Source organism: Phalangium opilio, unplaced genomic scaffold (assembly GCF_054372755.1).
Source record: "Phalangium opilio isolate 3A_F unplaced genomic scaffold, DU_Popi_V2 ptg000061l_1, whole genome shotgun sequence".
In the NCBI taxonomy this organism is placed as follows: Eukaryota; Metazoa; Arthropoda; class Arachnida; order Opiliones; family Phalangiidae; genus Phalangium; species Phalangium opilio.
The window spans coordinates 6,626,381-6,644,049 of NW_028324178.1; positions in this window are offsets into that span (position 1 = coordinate 6,626,381).

The following is a 17,669-nucleotide window of genomic DNA, read 5'->3' on the forward strand; positions in this document are numbered from 1 at the left end:
ACTTTTTCTCGATTTTGGAAATGTATTCAGAATATAGAAACCATAAAATGGTTTAAATTCCCATTTTTATATGAGGCTAATCTTCAGAGTCAGATTGTGAACTTCCGGTTAGTTGTAGGACAAAATATCGGAGGAGGTGAATTATGAGTTTGAAGGTGATCTACAATTGAAGCCTAATTACGTGTTAATTGGTTAAGTAGAACCGGAGTTATTAAACGTTTTCTCGATTTTGTCCGCCATTTTCCAATATGGCGGAAATTCCTCCAATGGGAGAGTGTGGGAGACCACACCACGTTAAAGAGCGCCCAAAAATCTATAAGATCTGAAATTTTCAGCTTTGTTTCAATTTGTTGCGGGTTCCCTCTGTTTTTGAGCTAAAATGACTGTACTAGTAAGAATCATCGAAGGAAACAAAAACCATTTATATTATAACCACTCCAGGTATTACATGCTTATTCTGGGGACCTGTGTCGGAAATTATTACGGTAAGAGGACTTTAAAATCATACCCAGATCTTAGGATATTCCACGATATTGGTAATGGATTCTTAAATTTCAAAATATATTATGATTGAAAAACTTAGGTAGTCTATAAAACGAAACATAGTTCTTTATAACAAGTTTATAAGCAAAACGTTGTTAAAAATGAAAAAAATCAACACTTGAGTATGCAATAAGAATAATCGAAGTAACCAAAAACAATTTAGATTATATCCACTCCAGGTATTATTTACTTCTTCTGGAGATTTGTGTCGCAATTTCTAGTAGGGTAAGAGGACTCTAAAATAATATCCAAGATCTTAGGATATTCCACAATATTGGTAATAGATTCTTAAATTTCAAAATGAATTAAGTTTTGAAAAATTTAAAAATATAAAACTTCTTAGTTTGCAATATGAAACATGGAAGTAAACAAAAACAATTTATATTATAACCACTCTAGGTATTACATGCTTCTTCTGGGCACTTGTGTCGGAATTTCTAATAGGGTGAGAGGACTTTAAAATCATACCCAGATCTTAGGATATTCCTTAATATTGGTAAGAGATTCTTAAATTTTAAAATAAATTAAGTTCGAAAAATTTGAAAAATAAAACACGTTAGTTTGCAATTAGAAAAATCGAAGTAAAAAACAATTTAGATTATAACCACTCCAGGTATTATATACTTCTTCTGGGGACTTGTGTCGGAATTTCTAATAGGGTAAGAGGACTTGAAAACAATATCCAAGATCTTAGGATATTATAAAGAAACGTCTTGGTTTAGACTAAGGCCGAAAAAACAAACGATATGTGTGAGGTTTATCATTTGACTGAAGTTTCAGATATTGCAATTGTTTAAGTTATTTTTATCCATTTAAACCTTAATCAATATTAAATTCAATCAAATGATTTTACTGTTAATCGATCCATTCCCTCTAAATTAATTGAAAAAATTACATATCTACGCTTTTTCAAGAAAAATTACATTTTCCGAAAACATTTTATCATGAAATTAATTATTTCGAAGGGAGTACGTGTTGAGGTGTCAACATAGAATATTTGAAATATTCTATTGACTTTCTAAAAAGAGCAAGCGAACTTTGACATAATTTGAAAGGAAAATGTAAAAATTTAATCGAAATGCTACATTTCTATTTTCGCCTCTATGAAGAAAAGATTGCACTGCAATTTCCCGCTCCGTGCTTTTGAATTTCTTGGTCATAACTCAGTCTTCATTTGAAACGTCACCACCCCTTTCTACATTGTTGGCGCTACTTGTACACCGGTTACGTATTACGCGTAGTCATTTTAGCACGCTTAAAGACCATTTCGGAAAACACACAGGGGCGAGGCCATCATTGGGGTATTCTCCCTCGCACCAAGGGTCACCGCCAGACGGTGCCAAAGTTCACAAGAGGCAGGAGGCTAGTCAACTCGCTCTGACTATAGCGGTGCTTCTAGGCGAGAGAGAGAGAAGGCCTCAATGGCGGCATCACCCATGTGTTTTAGTTTCTCTGTATGTAATTTCTAAAATGGTCTACTCACTTACAAATGTACACAAAGTACACTGAGTTATCGGTCCTTCAGGCGCTAGCGAGTGACAAGCCACAACCATAATCATTCATTTAAACGAATGTTTTATAGTTTTAGGTTATTAAGGTAGGCGGGCAAGTCCGGAGAGTCACTAATGTGAAAAGGTTTCGAACTAGATGGTATTATTGGCTGAATGTGCTGCGACGGCTCAAATGACCCATACACTTGAACCACTGGTGCTTTTAAAAATTTTTATATTGGGAAAATAAAGGAAGGGGGGTCGGAGTAAATTGTGACCTTCGCATAACTGGTAATGAATAATGTGTATACCCATATTATTTCCGCATGAAAATGAATATAACAAGTCATTGGTACTGAGAAGTATTTCTTTTTATGTAATCTTTACCCTTACCTTTGGTTATATCAGAAGTAAGATAAGGGACTAGAAGTATAGAGGTAACCAAACTCTTCACTTAGTGATGGAAGCGGCATAAAATCGTCAAATTTGTTCACTAGTGCTAGGCTCTATTACCAATGCTAGGGCACTTTAATTCTAGTCCCTTATCTTACTGCTGGTTATATTTATACCGATATCATATTTTTCCTGTGCTACCTACTAAACGAAACCACACAGGATAAACTTGTTGCTTTGTCTCAAGAAGACGACATTAGTTTATAAATTAGTTTGAGAAAAAAGTTCTTTATCATATTTTCTCTAACATCAGTCTTCTCAGAAACTTACTACAGATTTAAACTTTTTTGGTGCAAACTTGAAAGTTTGTTAAGCCAGCAACAATTAAAACTATATCCGTCAAGGTGCTTACAAGTTAGTGAATAACGACACGAAATCCCTTCAAGATAATTAATTTCATGATAAAATGTTTTCGGAAAATGTAATTGTTCTTGAAAAAGCGTAGATATGTAATTTTTTCAATTAATTTACAGGGAATGGATCGATTAACAGTAAAATCATTTGATTGAATTTAATATTGATTAAGGATTAAATGGATAAAAATAACTAAAACAATTGCAATATCTGAAACTTCAGCCAATTGATAAACCTCACACATATCGTTTGTTTTTTCGGCCTTGGTCCAAAACAAGACGTTTTTTTATAATTATTTGTCACTTCAGTCTTATTGTAATTAAAATTTGAATAATTTTATTTTTGCTTTACCGTCATACATTTGGGGTTGATCTATTTCTAATTGCTTAAAGAAGTACTCAAGTGTCGTTAATTACATTTAACTTATATTCAAAAACATTGATTTTGATAAGCAAATAGTGTTGTACTTTATTTATGAAAGAAGCTTAAAAACGACGGTATTTGAAATATAGAAGAAAAATATTTGTTTCGTACACTGTATACAGTGTTGTCGAGATCAGACCAACAGCTTCCTTTATGTAAAACCGCCAATACTGCCAACGGGAGATGTCATACTAAATTACACAGGGTGTAAATAAATGTTTAGAATTCATGTTTTATTGTAAGGCTGAATGCAACAAAATATATTAAAGCGCAGTCCTACGATTAGCCTTAGTCTCTTAGAACCTGCGTCTCAAATTGCAACCTCTAAACTGTTTGGTAAACAACTCAACGTAAATATTTAAAGTGTCTACCATTGTGGTTGAGGCACTCTTCCAGAGGATTTTACGTGTCTTGCATTACATTTGCAACCACTAAACTCATGACGCATGGTAAGACTAATGGTATTGCCGTTAAGGCTTGATGTAGGGGGATATGATTATGCCGGTAGTAATGCCCTTGTAAACTGGCACGAACAGTAGAATGGCTTAGTGCAACTTCATGTTCCACCGCTCTACTACTAGCACGAGATTGGCTTCATAACTATCTACGATGTCAAAGTCTCTATCCTCATTACAGACTATACCGTCTCTTCTACGTTCACGATCTTGCACTACCGAAATCACGAAGGTGCTCGAACCCGAATGTTGTCGGTGTGGAGACCGTTCGGCATAAAGCACTGCCTCTAGTTGAACGTTACCGCGACCTTCACCCAAAATAAACGTGCTGTCCAATTTGTCCTGGGTAGAATAGGTTGGCATTTTGCTAGGAAACGAGACTAACTACTGTAATTCTACTACTTAGCTGCGACACTGAAAGACCCTGTATATCTAAAGAGACCGAAAGTTCCTCAAAGTTGAGTTTTCAAAGATTGCCAGCTTGAGCAGGTCATGGTGTGTATAGTGGTGAAGGTCGCTTTAACGTTCGACAGGTGACACCACTGTATGTTTCGTCCTCCAATGTCCTGACCCGATAGGTCCAAACAATTACCATTTTGGTTTTTCGGATCAGTGTTGCGGTATTGCCGGTCCCATTAGAAATACAAGGTCTGTAGTGTTACAATTGTAACAATACGCCTGTTAAAAAGGCACAAATACTGTAATAAAACCATTGTAATAATTGTTGGCCAATTTTTAAACACCCTAACCTTAAACTTTGGACAAAATAAGGAAAACATAAAGGTTTCTTTGGTAATAACTTTGAAGAAGGTCCGAGTTGTCTGTGGAACCGAGAAAAAAGGCCGTAGTGAAAAGTAATCGTCGTTACGCAGCAGTTAGGATCGAATTTAATTAGTTAGTCTCGTCTCTTAGCAAAATGCCTGTGTATTCAAACCAGGGCAAATTGAGCATGATGTTTACGAGGATTAGCTAAGACGGCAAAACCTTTGCGTGAACTAATTGAAGCCGATCCATTATTTTTTAGAAAGGTACTGTTCTCTAACGAGGCTATTTAGGGATGGTACCCTAAACCTTCATAACGTGCATTTTTGGGAGGGCATTCTTGGAAACCAAATAATCGGACCCTTTTTCTTGATAAGAAAATCTCTGAAGGCATTTAATTGGACTTCCTGCGTCATGAGTTCGTTGCTTGAAAAGTTATTGCAAGACATGGGCAGATGAAGAGTGCCTGCACCACAATGGTAATCACATTCAACATTTACGTTGACGTTGATGTGTACCAAAGAGATTAGAGGTTGTAATTTGAGGCCCAAATTCCAAGACTGTGCTTTAAAATTTTCTGTTGCTCCCCCCACTTGACTGGTATGCTAGGTGATATTTCAGAAGATGAAAATTTATTGAATTAGGGATAGCGAGAGATGGCTAGCGATGTGGCTTAGTTATGGGCTAGACGCCCTTGTTTTATTTGCAACATTATTACATTGAATGTTGCCTGATTAAATTGTTGCTTGTGATTTTGCGAACTTTGTTAATGATATATTAAAATTTAAATGGAAAAGTTTCATTTTGACACATTCCTTACCCTAAAATTTTGTATTTGGAGCCTATTAATGTATTATAGTGATAATGTAATTAATTTTAGTGTTAAATAGGAAAACATTTAGGCTGAAAGAACAACTCGCGTAGTTTGATCTTATTTTATTATTTCAGTTAAGGGTTATCTATAGTTACCCAAAAACCTATTGTTTTAGATTATTTTAAGGTTAAATATGGTTATTAAGCTGAAATTAACGGCTAATCTTCTTTTATTAGTGTTATTGCAGTCTATTATACGAGTTTGAATAAGAAATTCTCCTAAACTGCAAACTTTAGAGGAGTGACTGTTTGACTCTTGCGTAACAATCACTATTTTGCCCCAAAACTTTTAAATATCGCGCCTTTTCAATGGCTCTCTTTTCAAAATGGGAAAAATGCTTTTAAATGGATGCTGGGTGAAAGACAAGTGTAGTTTTAATTGTAATTTGTCAGCTTAATTATAAAGTATCCATGAATTTACCAAAAAAATTCGTGTTTTGGGTTAATTTCACATTAATTAAACTTGATTAAGTTTAATTTAACGGCTTATCTTGTTTATCTAGTGTGGATTTAGTTTATAATACAAGTTTGAATAAAATATTAACTTTAATTGCAATTACCCTAAAATTTTAATGGATGCGCTTTTGATGTATTTTAATGATCATTTAATTTAATTTGAAAGTGAAATAGGAAACTACTGTGGCTGTACGAAAAACGTGTGATCTTTTAATCTTAATTTGAGAGTGGTTCATGATAGTGGATTAAGCTTAAAATTTATTTGAATTTTTTACCCTAATTGCAATGTTTAGTCCAGTTTAATATTTTTTCCACATATTCATTTTTTAACCCAAAACTTTTGAATTTCGCGGCAATTAATGTACTTTAAAGATAGTTTAAATTAACTTAAGTGTGAAATAGAAAATATTGGGCTTTACCAATGGCTTGGGTAGTTTTAATCATAATTGAAGAGATTATTTAAAAGTTATTTGAGCTTTTAACCAAAAAATGTATATTTTGATTTAATTTCACGTTAATTATATTTAATTGAGTTAAAATTAACGTAGGATTGTGTTTTGGCAGTGTACATTTAGGTTATAAAATGAGTTTAAATGTATGCATCACTTTAATTACAATTTTTAGTGGAGTTTTCGATTCTCATTTTACGCTAAAGTTTTGAATTTCGCGCCTATCAAGGTACTTTGAGGATAATTTAAATTAGCTTAAGTGTGAAAGAGAAAACATGGGGCTTTACCAACGGCTTGGGTAGATACAATCTTAATCAAGAACATCATTTAAGAGTTATCTGAGTTTTCATCCAAAAAAATGTATATTTTGGTTTAATTTCACGTTAATTACACTTAATTGCGTTGAAATTAACTTGTCGTCAGTGCTCATTAAGCTTATAAAATGACTTTTGATAAATAATTCACCTTAACTCTAAAGTTTAGAGGAGTTTTTATTACTTCCAACACTTTGCGTTCAATTTTTATCATATCCTGTGCTAGGTTTGTGATAACATAAACATTATCTATACAATATGTTAATGAATGATGTTGTTCTATGAAAATTATTTGACTAATTTAATTATATAACGACACTGTCTTCCTGGATTAAACAGCACCACTGTTACTTATGAATTAAACAATCCACTGTTGGTAACAAATAGTTTATAAAATGATAACGTAACATCACAGTATGACTTATTCAATAGGATCAAACTTGTTTTAACAAATAATCTGGTCCTCTACATTGGTTTAGTTTCAGGAATTATATCACACACCCTTACAATTAGTAGCATTTTAGTAAGATTAACAATTTGTAACCGATTAGCTTAAAAAGCTGACGTTCACAGAGCCAGAAATAATGAGACAAAAATTAGATGTCAAAAATTTTATCTCTTTATTAAACCAGGTTCTGGTTATGTTAGTTTTATGATACAAAAATAGTTAAAATTTAGGGGTTAGTTATATTTAGTAATAAATTTTGATGATGACTATTTACAATGTCGAGTACTTAATTGGGGAAGCGCCAGTAGGGAATGTCCGTACTAAATAAACATAACACTTACAGTGATATTTAGAGCCATGTGAACTGTGTCCTTGGTCTTGAAAACGGGTACGCGACTAGAGTGAAAGCGCGGGAATTCACTATTAATGCACACTTAAACCGTTAGAGGGTCGGAAGGTCGACCGTCTTTCTTGCTGCCGGTGACAGATGTTAGCCACTCGGGTGTTGAATAGGAGTCTCACTGACTAGCTTCTTGACTAGAGTACCACGGACTAACTAACACCGTTCCCTAGGCTATACAGGCTATATACTGTTCACTTATCTCTAGTTCGGCCAGTATAGACCAGGGGGCTTAATATACTTAATAGGGGTGAAAGAATTTTCTTCCCGAGGGAAGGAATACATTCTTCCGGTCTACCCGTCTCCTATACGGGCAATCCCGCACGTGGTGCGGGCACCCACGCCGATAACATGTTAACCCACAAGAAGTGGTTCGGGGGTCAAATATGCCCTCAAATTAAAGGGCATGGCCGGGGTAGGCAGTAATGCCTGAACTGGGCGTGACGGAGGAGGAGTGGGCAATATCGCCACAAAAGATGAAGAAGTTTGAGGTGGTGAAGACAGTGTCGCCAACCGTCACAGGAGTGCCCCTCGAGAAATACTCCGAGAGGGCACTCCAGCAAGGGTTGGAGCGACACCAGGACTAGGTTGTACTGCAGGACCCACTGAGGTTCCTCTCCCCGCTAACCGACGTCCACTCAAAATAACCCGACCTGGGTAAGGAGGTACTCGACTAGTGGGCGGTCGTTCCCGCCTAGCAGGCGCCGTTGGCTCCGCAGTCACTACTGTAATGGGTTCGAGCGGGACGGTCGGCGGTGAAACCGATTGATGACGTGGGTGCCGATTTACGGAGTTTCGTCGTCCCACCCGGACGGCATCGATGTGAGTCGAAGGGAAAGCGGTGATGGCGACATTCCTTGTAGCAACCGCTGGTAGCGCCACGACCGTGAGTATCTCCGTAGTGACGGAGACGGGTCCTTCTTCTAATTCTTCATCATCATGAAGGTGCAGCACATCCTAAAATGTTGTATAAAATAGAATAAATAAAGGCATTTTAACGAGCCATCCTGTTTATTTCCCAAGGAGGCGCATAAATCGCTCTTCTTGAATAGTCAAAGTCCTCAATGGCTAGTTGAGAGTTTGGGTGACTCCGTAAATACTTCGCCACGTCGTTCCGTGATCTTAACTTGATCCGGTAAGGCAGAGGTGCATAATAATATATGTCTCGCTCCCGACCACCAGGCTCAACTATCCGCCGCTGCATTACATCTCTGGTGTAACCACGTCGAAACGGTCGTATGGTTCGAGCAGTAAGGAAAGGATATTGTAGAAGAAGCTGAGGGGGAGACGCTGCGACAGGTGCCGAGACGTCTTCCTCAGGTGCAGGATCTTCGTTAACAATATCCAAAGCTTCCGATATATCAGAAACCCTACCAACTCGAGCCAATTTGGGATAGGGAACTTCCCGTTCCGTTGAAGTCGACGAAGAAGTGGCAGGACGTTTTCGTTGCAAACTGATGGGTGTAATCCGGGCAGATCCTTACAGATCCGGTGGTGGAACATACTAAGGTGCCGAACTCGGACCAGGCTGTGGTGAAACAGAACCATGACCGTCGTAAGGACCAGTATGAGCCTTGACACGTGGACGAAGTTGTGCGGAAGGTGTCTTCGCTGGAGCAGTTGGACAAGGAGGGCGAGGACTGGCACAGGCCAAGTCTCTTAAAGTGTAGCATCGTGGACAGGTATGAGGCGACTCTTGTGGAAGTGTTGGCTCATCAGGAACGCCTTCTGACTCAGGTTCTGAGTCAGTCGGGTGCAATGCTCTTGAAGGCGGATCTTACCGGTCGAGTTCTTGTGTAGATGACGGCAAGAACTGATCGGTTGTTCTATATATAGCTTAAGATGAGCTATATTTTCCAACGATCGTTTACCAGTAGCCACTTTCTCCAGCACGTAGCGTAAATCATCCAACCGCTCGATGACGCGATAAGGGCCATCCCATTTGGGAGCTAACTTAGCTTAGAAATAAAATGCACCATGGGACAGGGGGTGTGTGATTTTCCATACAAACATGCCTACATCTAAGTCCCAATCTTCCCTACGCTGATTATAATAGCATCGCTGCTTAGCTTGCATACGATCTATATGAGTCCTAACGGCTTGAACATCTGCCTGTAACTGGGTCACTCTAGTCTCTAAATTATCTCCAACCTGGGTTAAATCAGGAGGATGAAAAGGCTCCAAAGCTATTTCCCAGGGTAACCGAGCTTCTCTACCATGATTTAAAAAGAACGGTGTGCGCCCTGTCGTTTCATGAGGTGTAGTGTTAAGAGAAAACTCTAAGAGATCAAGATTTCGATCCCAATGGCGGTGTTCGTTACCTACATAAATACCTAGCATAATGCCTATGGATTTATTGACTCTTTCTGTAGCGTTTGTTTGAGGGTGATAGGGGGTCGTGTAGGTGCACGTAATGTAGAAGAGTGCGCATGTATCTTTCCAAACCCGGGACACAAACTGCGTTCCTTTGTCAGAAAGCATAGCCTTAGGGGCTCCCCAACGCAGTATAAGACTTTTGAGAGTCTTACTGACTGTCTCAGCTGTAATGCTCTTTAAAGGTATCAGTTGCACATAGCGTGTGTAATAATCCACATACACTAAAATATAACGGTTATGCGTAGGACTAAGAGGTAAGGGACCCATGATATCTACGCCTACCAAATCCCAAGGTTGTTCGACGACGGTCGAATGCATTAAACCGGGTGTTTTGCGGTTCCGTCCCTTATATTGCTGACACATTAAACAAGTGGCAACAAATAAGGCGACGACCTTACGTAGTGTAGGCCAATAATATCTGAATCTAACACGTTCGTAAGTGCTATCTCGACCTCTATTTCCCGCAGTCATATGTGTATGGAATAGGTGCAACGCTTGTGGTCTTAAGTTAGTAGGCAGGTATATTTTACGTGGCACGTTACCATACCGTCTCCTATAGACCAAACCATCAACGACATCGAATAGGGGATTGATACTACCGTTCGTCTCTAAGTCTGTCTTTAAAGTGTGAATGGAGAGATCCAATGCCTGTTCACGCGCAATATCCGGTAAATTAAAGGTATCCATGACAGGAGGCAATGGAGGAGGAATAGCGTTCTGATTAGGTCTAGGCCTAAGTATTGCTCCTAACACATAGCCTACGGGAGGAATATCTCTGGACAACGCGTCCGCGACCACGTTTTCTACGCCCTTACGATATTCTACCTTAAATTTAAAAGTCTGCAGATACATAATCCAACGTAATATGCGATATGAAGGGTCAGTGCGTGTGTAAAGCCATTGTAAAGCTTTATGATCAGTGATAACTATGAAGTCCTTCCCATCTAAGAAATGCTTGAATCGCTTAATAGCACAAAATATGGCTAAGCATTCTTTCTCATATGTCGAATAATTCTTTTCCGCTGCATTAAGCAGGGTAGAAGCGTAAGCTATAGGATATTCTACCTTTCCGTCTTTTTGACTAAGCATAGCGCCCAAAGCAATGTTGCTAGGTACGTATGTTTACTGGAATCATAATGGTAAACAGGATGCTCATTCGCATGTACTATAGCTGCTTTTAATTTTAAGAAGGCTTCTTCACATTGCTCACTCCAGACCCATTGGATGTTCTTACGCTTAAGACGGTACAAAGGAGCTACTATCTCCGCATAATGGGGTAAAAACCTACTATGCTATCCCGTAAAGCCAAGGCCCGTTCGCAAAGGCGCTTTTAGCTCAAGCTGATTGCTGAGAGAGTAGGCGGAGTACACTCTCGGCGTCTTCTATGACTGTTCTCAAAAGAGCTTAGGCGGGCTTCATACGGGCGTACTCGGGCAGCAGAGGCTGATTGTCGGAGTCAGCCTCGATCTATCGCTGCTAGATATATAGCTGATCAGCGTTATCTTTTGTCGTCTACTAAAACGCACAGAAGCGAACTTTTCGTGCTTGTGTGGGTAACATGTCTCTAAAATAAAGTTACCGAAAAGGCTTTAAAAGTTGAATAGAGAGCGAAATAAATAGAAAATTTTGGTTTAGCTTTTTTTCCTTTTTAACAATAAAAGCAAAACTTTACCTCGATTTCCATCTTCTCACAATTCCTATTTAAATCACAATTCCTATTTAAATCATATTTATTTGACCATGTCCTATATTATCCTATAATTTCAGGAAAGGTCCTAAAATATCCGATATTTTTTGACTATGTCAAAGTTTTCCTATGGTTTAGCATCAAATTTATCATTATTTAGCTCTTTTATCGCGATCACATTTGACTAGACACCGAAATTTCGGGCTTTCTTTGCTTGCTTGGATTTTTTCTAAATTATATTTTAATTAGGTTCCTCCTTTTAAAGTATAGTATTTTTTCTTATGAGATTTTTCCACATAAAATTTACGCCAAAATAATATTATATATAAGCATTTTTATTTCAATATTTGCCTATAAAAACACAGTTATTCTCCTATAAAATCCTATTTTTCATGTAACGAATTTATAAGTTTTGGATGCACTCCCTGTGTTCGTCCTCTATTTTCTTGATGCTAGTGATTAGATTCAAGAATCATCGCCACCAAACTAGCGTTTATGTGAACGAATTCGCGAAAGCTGAAGCTGACGGCGTAAAGCAGAGGCTTATCGAGTAAATTGGAAGTGGGAACTGCATTCTGTCCTATCAGCAATAAGTTTGAGCTTAAAGCTTCTTTGCGAGTGGCCCTTTACGTGATATTTCCAAATATTACGGAATAATTCTAAATACTACTGGATACTTCGGAATTACACAATTTATGGAATATTCTCCCAACTTCCAATATTATTCTGTACTACTAATATACTTACTTTTTCAACCAGTTATTTCCAAAATTACACCTGCTCTGAAGGTTCTCAAAACGAAATTCAATGCGTTATAGTTCTCTAGATAATTCAGAACCACGCGTTATTACAATTTATTTTAAAAGTTTAAATAACTGATGTCATATTCATTACACTTACTATAGTTGCAAAATTTCTATATTATAGTACTTCCATCAAACGTACGTACTATCTTGGAAAACCTTCTTTTATGGTATTGTAGAATAATAATTGCTATCTTTGTTTTTGGGTGTCTTAGAAAAACTGATGGTTCGTCGATCGTGTTTTCATGGAAATTTTGACTTTTTTTTAAGGCGCTCATGGGCTCATAATTATTCAGGGTGGAAGCCTTCGCCGGCGTCCAGTCAAGATGCTGCTCCGAAAGCATTGGTGCAATGCAGCTAAAAATGGTAAGGCATTTACAGGCGCTATTACAGAAAATAAAAGAGAAGTCGCAATCTTTGACTGAAAACAGCTAAGCAGTGTATGCCACCGACATTTTAATTGTGCATAATGAAATAACAAACTGTTTCTAACATAAATTATTCGAAAGTCCGTCCGTCGACATTCACACATTGGCGACAGCGTATTGCCCAGTTTTCTCTTTTGCGAGCTAGCATATCGGGCGAAACAAGGGCAGCAGCCTGTTGGATTCGAGCTCGAAGGTTGTCCAATGTGACTGGTTCGGTGGCATACACAAAACTTTGAACATACCCCCAAAAGAAGAAATCCAGCGGCGTTAAGTCTGGCGTACGCGGTGACCAAGCGACTGGACCACCCCGACCTATCCATCGAGGACCGAATTCGGCGTCAAGCCAATTGCGAGAAACGCGTGCAAAATGTTGTGGTGCATCATCGTGCTGGTACCAGACAAGACTTCGATCTGCTAGGGGAAGATCATCTATCACATCAGAAACCACGGTAATTAACAGATTCACATAACGCTCTCCGTTCAGATTCTCTTCAAAAAAAAAGGTTCAATCACTCGGTCACCAAGCAATCCACACCAAACGTTAATTCTCCAGTTTTCTTGATGATGGTGCGGTCTTAGCCAATGGGGGTGTTCCATCGACCAGAAGTGCATGTTGTGACGGTTAACTGTACCGTCCCGGTAAAATGTGCACTCATCACTTGAAAGAACGTGGCGTAAAAAAATCGCCATCAAGTTCAACTTGATTCATTACCCACCTGCAAAAGTCAACACGTGGCCCATAATCTTGTGGTTTGATGCGTTAGTGAAGGTGGCTTTTGTAAGGATGAAATACCTCTCCATGCAGAATTCTTAATACCTCCGTATGGGAACAATTTGATTCTGCTCCGATGGCCCTTGAACTAGTATGGGGATTTTCCGCAATACGACTCATTACTTAAATTCGTCTGGCCACCCAACGTCCAACCCTTTGTACACGTGGCTCAAGATGTCGATCTCGCAATGGGACATTGTGTGAAATCACCGAGCCTCTCTCAAATTTAAAATCACGCGATGTTCCGGATGTGGTCGGTTGGGAAACCTTTCTGCAAAGGTCCTAGAAGCCAACCTTGCGTTTCTCTGACATTCCCCGTAAATAAGAAACATTTCAAGGTAATCCTCAAAATTGTACGGTTGGAGACCAGCCATTGTTTGATTGATGATTAAACATGACTGCGTAATCACTAGCAGACGCCATAACTTTCATTGTTTTCTAACTTTTGTAGCGAGATTTAACAGAACTGAATTGAATGGATCCCTCAAATTAAAGGTTTTACAACTATTCATTTAATTTCTGTAATAGCGCCTGAAAAGTTTTCCTGCATTTAATGAATCTTTATTTGCTTTCTATATGGAGATCCGTTTTGAAACAGGGAGGAGCCACTACTGGCTCGCAAGCAATTGTACATACCGTTACAATTTGTTGAACATTTGTAAGGTAAAATTAACCAGATTATATACAAAGTGAAATAAAGTATTAAAATAGTTGAATGGTAATGATACAATGATTTTTTTAGTATTATTATTGTTCTGCCAATGGAGTGAGAGGAGGCGCTGCGCACTAGCAAGTAGCAATATAGGGAGAACTGTTGGTACAACATGAGTTAAGGCGGATGCACACATACGCCGCTGAGCCGTTGCCGCTCTCCGTTGTCGCCGGTGCGCATGCGCTAAACCATCTCGGTTCGTGCCGCGCTGTGTTCCGCTTGCCGCTCGTGAGCCTTGACGAAAATAGGATATTTTTCTATTTTCGCCGAAGGGAACGGAACGGCGGAGAAGCGCAATCCAATCACGACAGTTGATATGATCACGTGGTTTCTTTAGAAAGCAGACGAATATATTATTTTACATGCGGTCGGTATTAAGTGTATAATATGGATTTGGAAGGAGACATAAATGTGAAATGTTTTGAACATTTATATAATTTGAAACATGCAGAGTATCCATTTTTCCAAAGTGTTCGTCTGCTACTGGTTTTCATTATATTTTGTGCCAACTAAGCCACCTATATCTATGGAAATCGGTGGCGCTGGTGCTAGCGCTGCGTCAAACCAAACAAGTGTGCATGGTTTTCGGCTGACGCGCTCCGTTGGCCGTTGCCGCTACCGTTCCGTTTACCGCTCCCAAACCCATGTATGCATCCGCCTTTAGAATAAGACACTCATGAGCCAGGCGAATGGTTTCAACTTGAGTTTCAACACACTCTTCTAATCTAGCCTTAATGGCGGTGAGATGAGTAAGGAGGAGCTCTTTGGCCGACCTGATGGTGGAAGTAACACTGGCCTATTTGCTTTCATTTAAGAGACTCCTGAACGGTATTTCCTCATCGCGTAGGAAGGTTTCCGTCAGGGAGAATCATAGTACATTTGCTCTTAAAGCTCACACCATACTTCTCAAAGTCGCCCCCCTGCATATTCAGTAGCCCCATTTGCAATGTCATTACTTTAATTTTACATTTTCTCCTCCTAGTTGCGCGCCTCTTATTCTTCCGTTGATATAAGGACCATTATTCTGCCGCCGGTGGTGCACCTCGACGCGCCTTTTGGCGCTCGCGGTATTTTTTACGTTCCCTTTGGGCTCTGCGGTAGCCCTCCTTATCTTTCAAGGATTTAGCCTTCCTGACTACCAATTTACGTTGGTTGGGGTTCTCGAGACTCAATTTTACAGGAGGGATGCCAGACCCTTTCATCCGAGTGCAATGTAGTAGTTTAATCGGTTCGTCTGTCAAGTCCAGTGCTTCATTCAGGCAATCGGTTGCAAGAAATGGGTCATCCTGGCAGCACCAAATATCATGACATTTAGCAACTTATCTTGGACTTCTCGGGCTTCTTATATAACTTTCGCAACTAATGAATATTGTAATCTATTGGCCACAGGTGCCGTCAAGTTTAGTGCGAGTTTTTTCATTTCTGAAATCGGCGTCTGGAGTTCCTCAAATCGTTTCTGCATCTCAGCCTGTGGTTTAGCCAATACCTCCCGTAGTTGTGCTATTTGAGATTGGGTAGATTGGAATTCAGCGGCTATTTCGTCGAAAGTGGCCTGGACGTCACTAAGTTTCTCTTCAACCTTCGTTGTAATCAATTGCTCACAGTGTTTTTCCAATTCAAGTTGAAGCAGAGAGAATTTGGTTCTAATACACAATTCCATTTCGTCTTTAATAGCTGAGACCTTTTCCTCTACCACGGAACCCAGTTTTGTTTTTATCATCTTACCCAGCGAGGCAAGAAGAGCGTCCTGATCAAAGAGTGGGGTAGCTTTGTGGCTGGCAGAAATTGCCGTGGCTCCAGACTGTCCGTTTGTTCTGACCTGGACTGTTAGGCGTGGTCTCAGACCTCCCAGTAGGCGATAAGTTGGAAGTCATAGTGGTCTTGGCAGAATTTTTCAGGTGCTTCTTATCTTGACTCAAAGTGGAGTTGTTTAGCTTAGCATTTAGTTGTGACTTTCCCCTAGCCACGCTGTAATGGTACGCCGTGTTTACGAGAACCGCTGTATCGGTAACTGTTGTAACGGGTAAACTGCCATTTCGGGAAACCGCTATTTAGGGAACTGCTGATATGAGGACCACTATTATGGAATCCGCTCATACGGGAACTGCTAATCTGAGGGTTGCCCTTCTCAGGGATTTGCACTAGTAACTGACTCGATTAAAAACTGATTAAATAAAAACCCTGCGGACGTTCTCTTCCGAACACGCATGGTCGAAAATGACGTCACGACTCAAGCTTATTGCTGATTGGCTTGCACAGAGCGTTGACGTTCAACTCGGATGAAAACTTTGAAAGCTAATATCGCCAAACTCAACGTAATTTCTGTCCAGCTCATCCCTCCCGCATTTACCCTAAAGGTAGTTGGAGTACCAAGAAGAGAATCTGCGTTTTTTCGTTTACGTTTAGCAACCAACTTAAAGCCTTCATTGCCCTGCTCTTGAGAACTAATTTCCTCCCCAAATTCTGGACTATCAGGTACACTAAGACTTTCTTTGACAGTTTCATGTCTAACTTCATTGGAAGACATACGCCTGGTTCCCAATATAAGCGCCACCTGGCCCTCTAATTTTGCGATTTCTAAAGTCTGCAACATATCGTGTCAGAAGTGGGATTCGAACCCACGCCCTCATATGAGGAGCAGAATACACAGATTCACGTTGTGAACGAAAGAAACTACGCCCCTTGAGTCTTGCGCCTTAGACCCCTCCGCCATCCTGACGTGGTCACTTCTAATTTGGACGTTTTATAAATTACATCTCTTTCAGTTAATTTCATAAAACATATCGTGTCAGAAGTGGGATTCCAACCCACGCCCTCATACGAGGAGCAGAATACACTGATTCACGTTGAGAACGAAAGAAACTAGGTCCCTTGAGTCTGGCGTTTTAGACCGCTCGGCCATCCTGACGTAGACTCATTTTCTTTGGACGTTTTATAAATTACATCTTTTCCAGTTAAATTTATAAAACATATCGTGTCAGAATTGGGATTTGAATCCACGCCCTCATTCGAGGGCCAGAATAAACAGACCACATCGGGAAGGAATGAAACTAAGCCCTTCGAGTCTGGCGCATTAGACCACTCGGCCATCCTGACATGGTTTTATCTAGTTTGGACGTTTTAATTTACATCTTTTCCAGTTATTTTCATAAAACATATCGTATCAGAAGTGGGATTCGAACCCACACCCTCATACGAGGACCAAAATACACAGATTCACGTCGTGAACGAAAGAAACTAAACCCCTTGAGTCTAGCGCCTTAGACCGCTCGGCCATCCTGACGTGGTCTGTTGTAATTTGGACGTTTAATTAATTACATCTCTTCCAGTTAATTTCTTAAAACATATCGTGCCAGAAGTGGGATTCGAACCCAGGTACTCATACGAGGAATAGAATACACAGATTCGCGTTGTGAACGAAGGAAACTGAGCCCCTTGAGTCTGGCGCCTTAGACCGCTCGGCCACCCTGA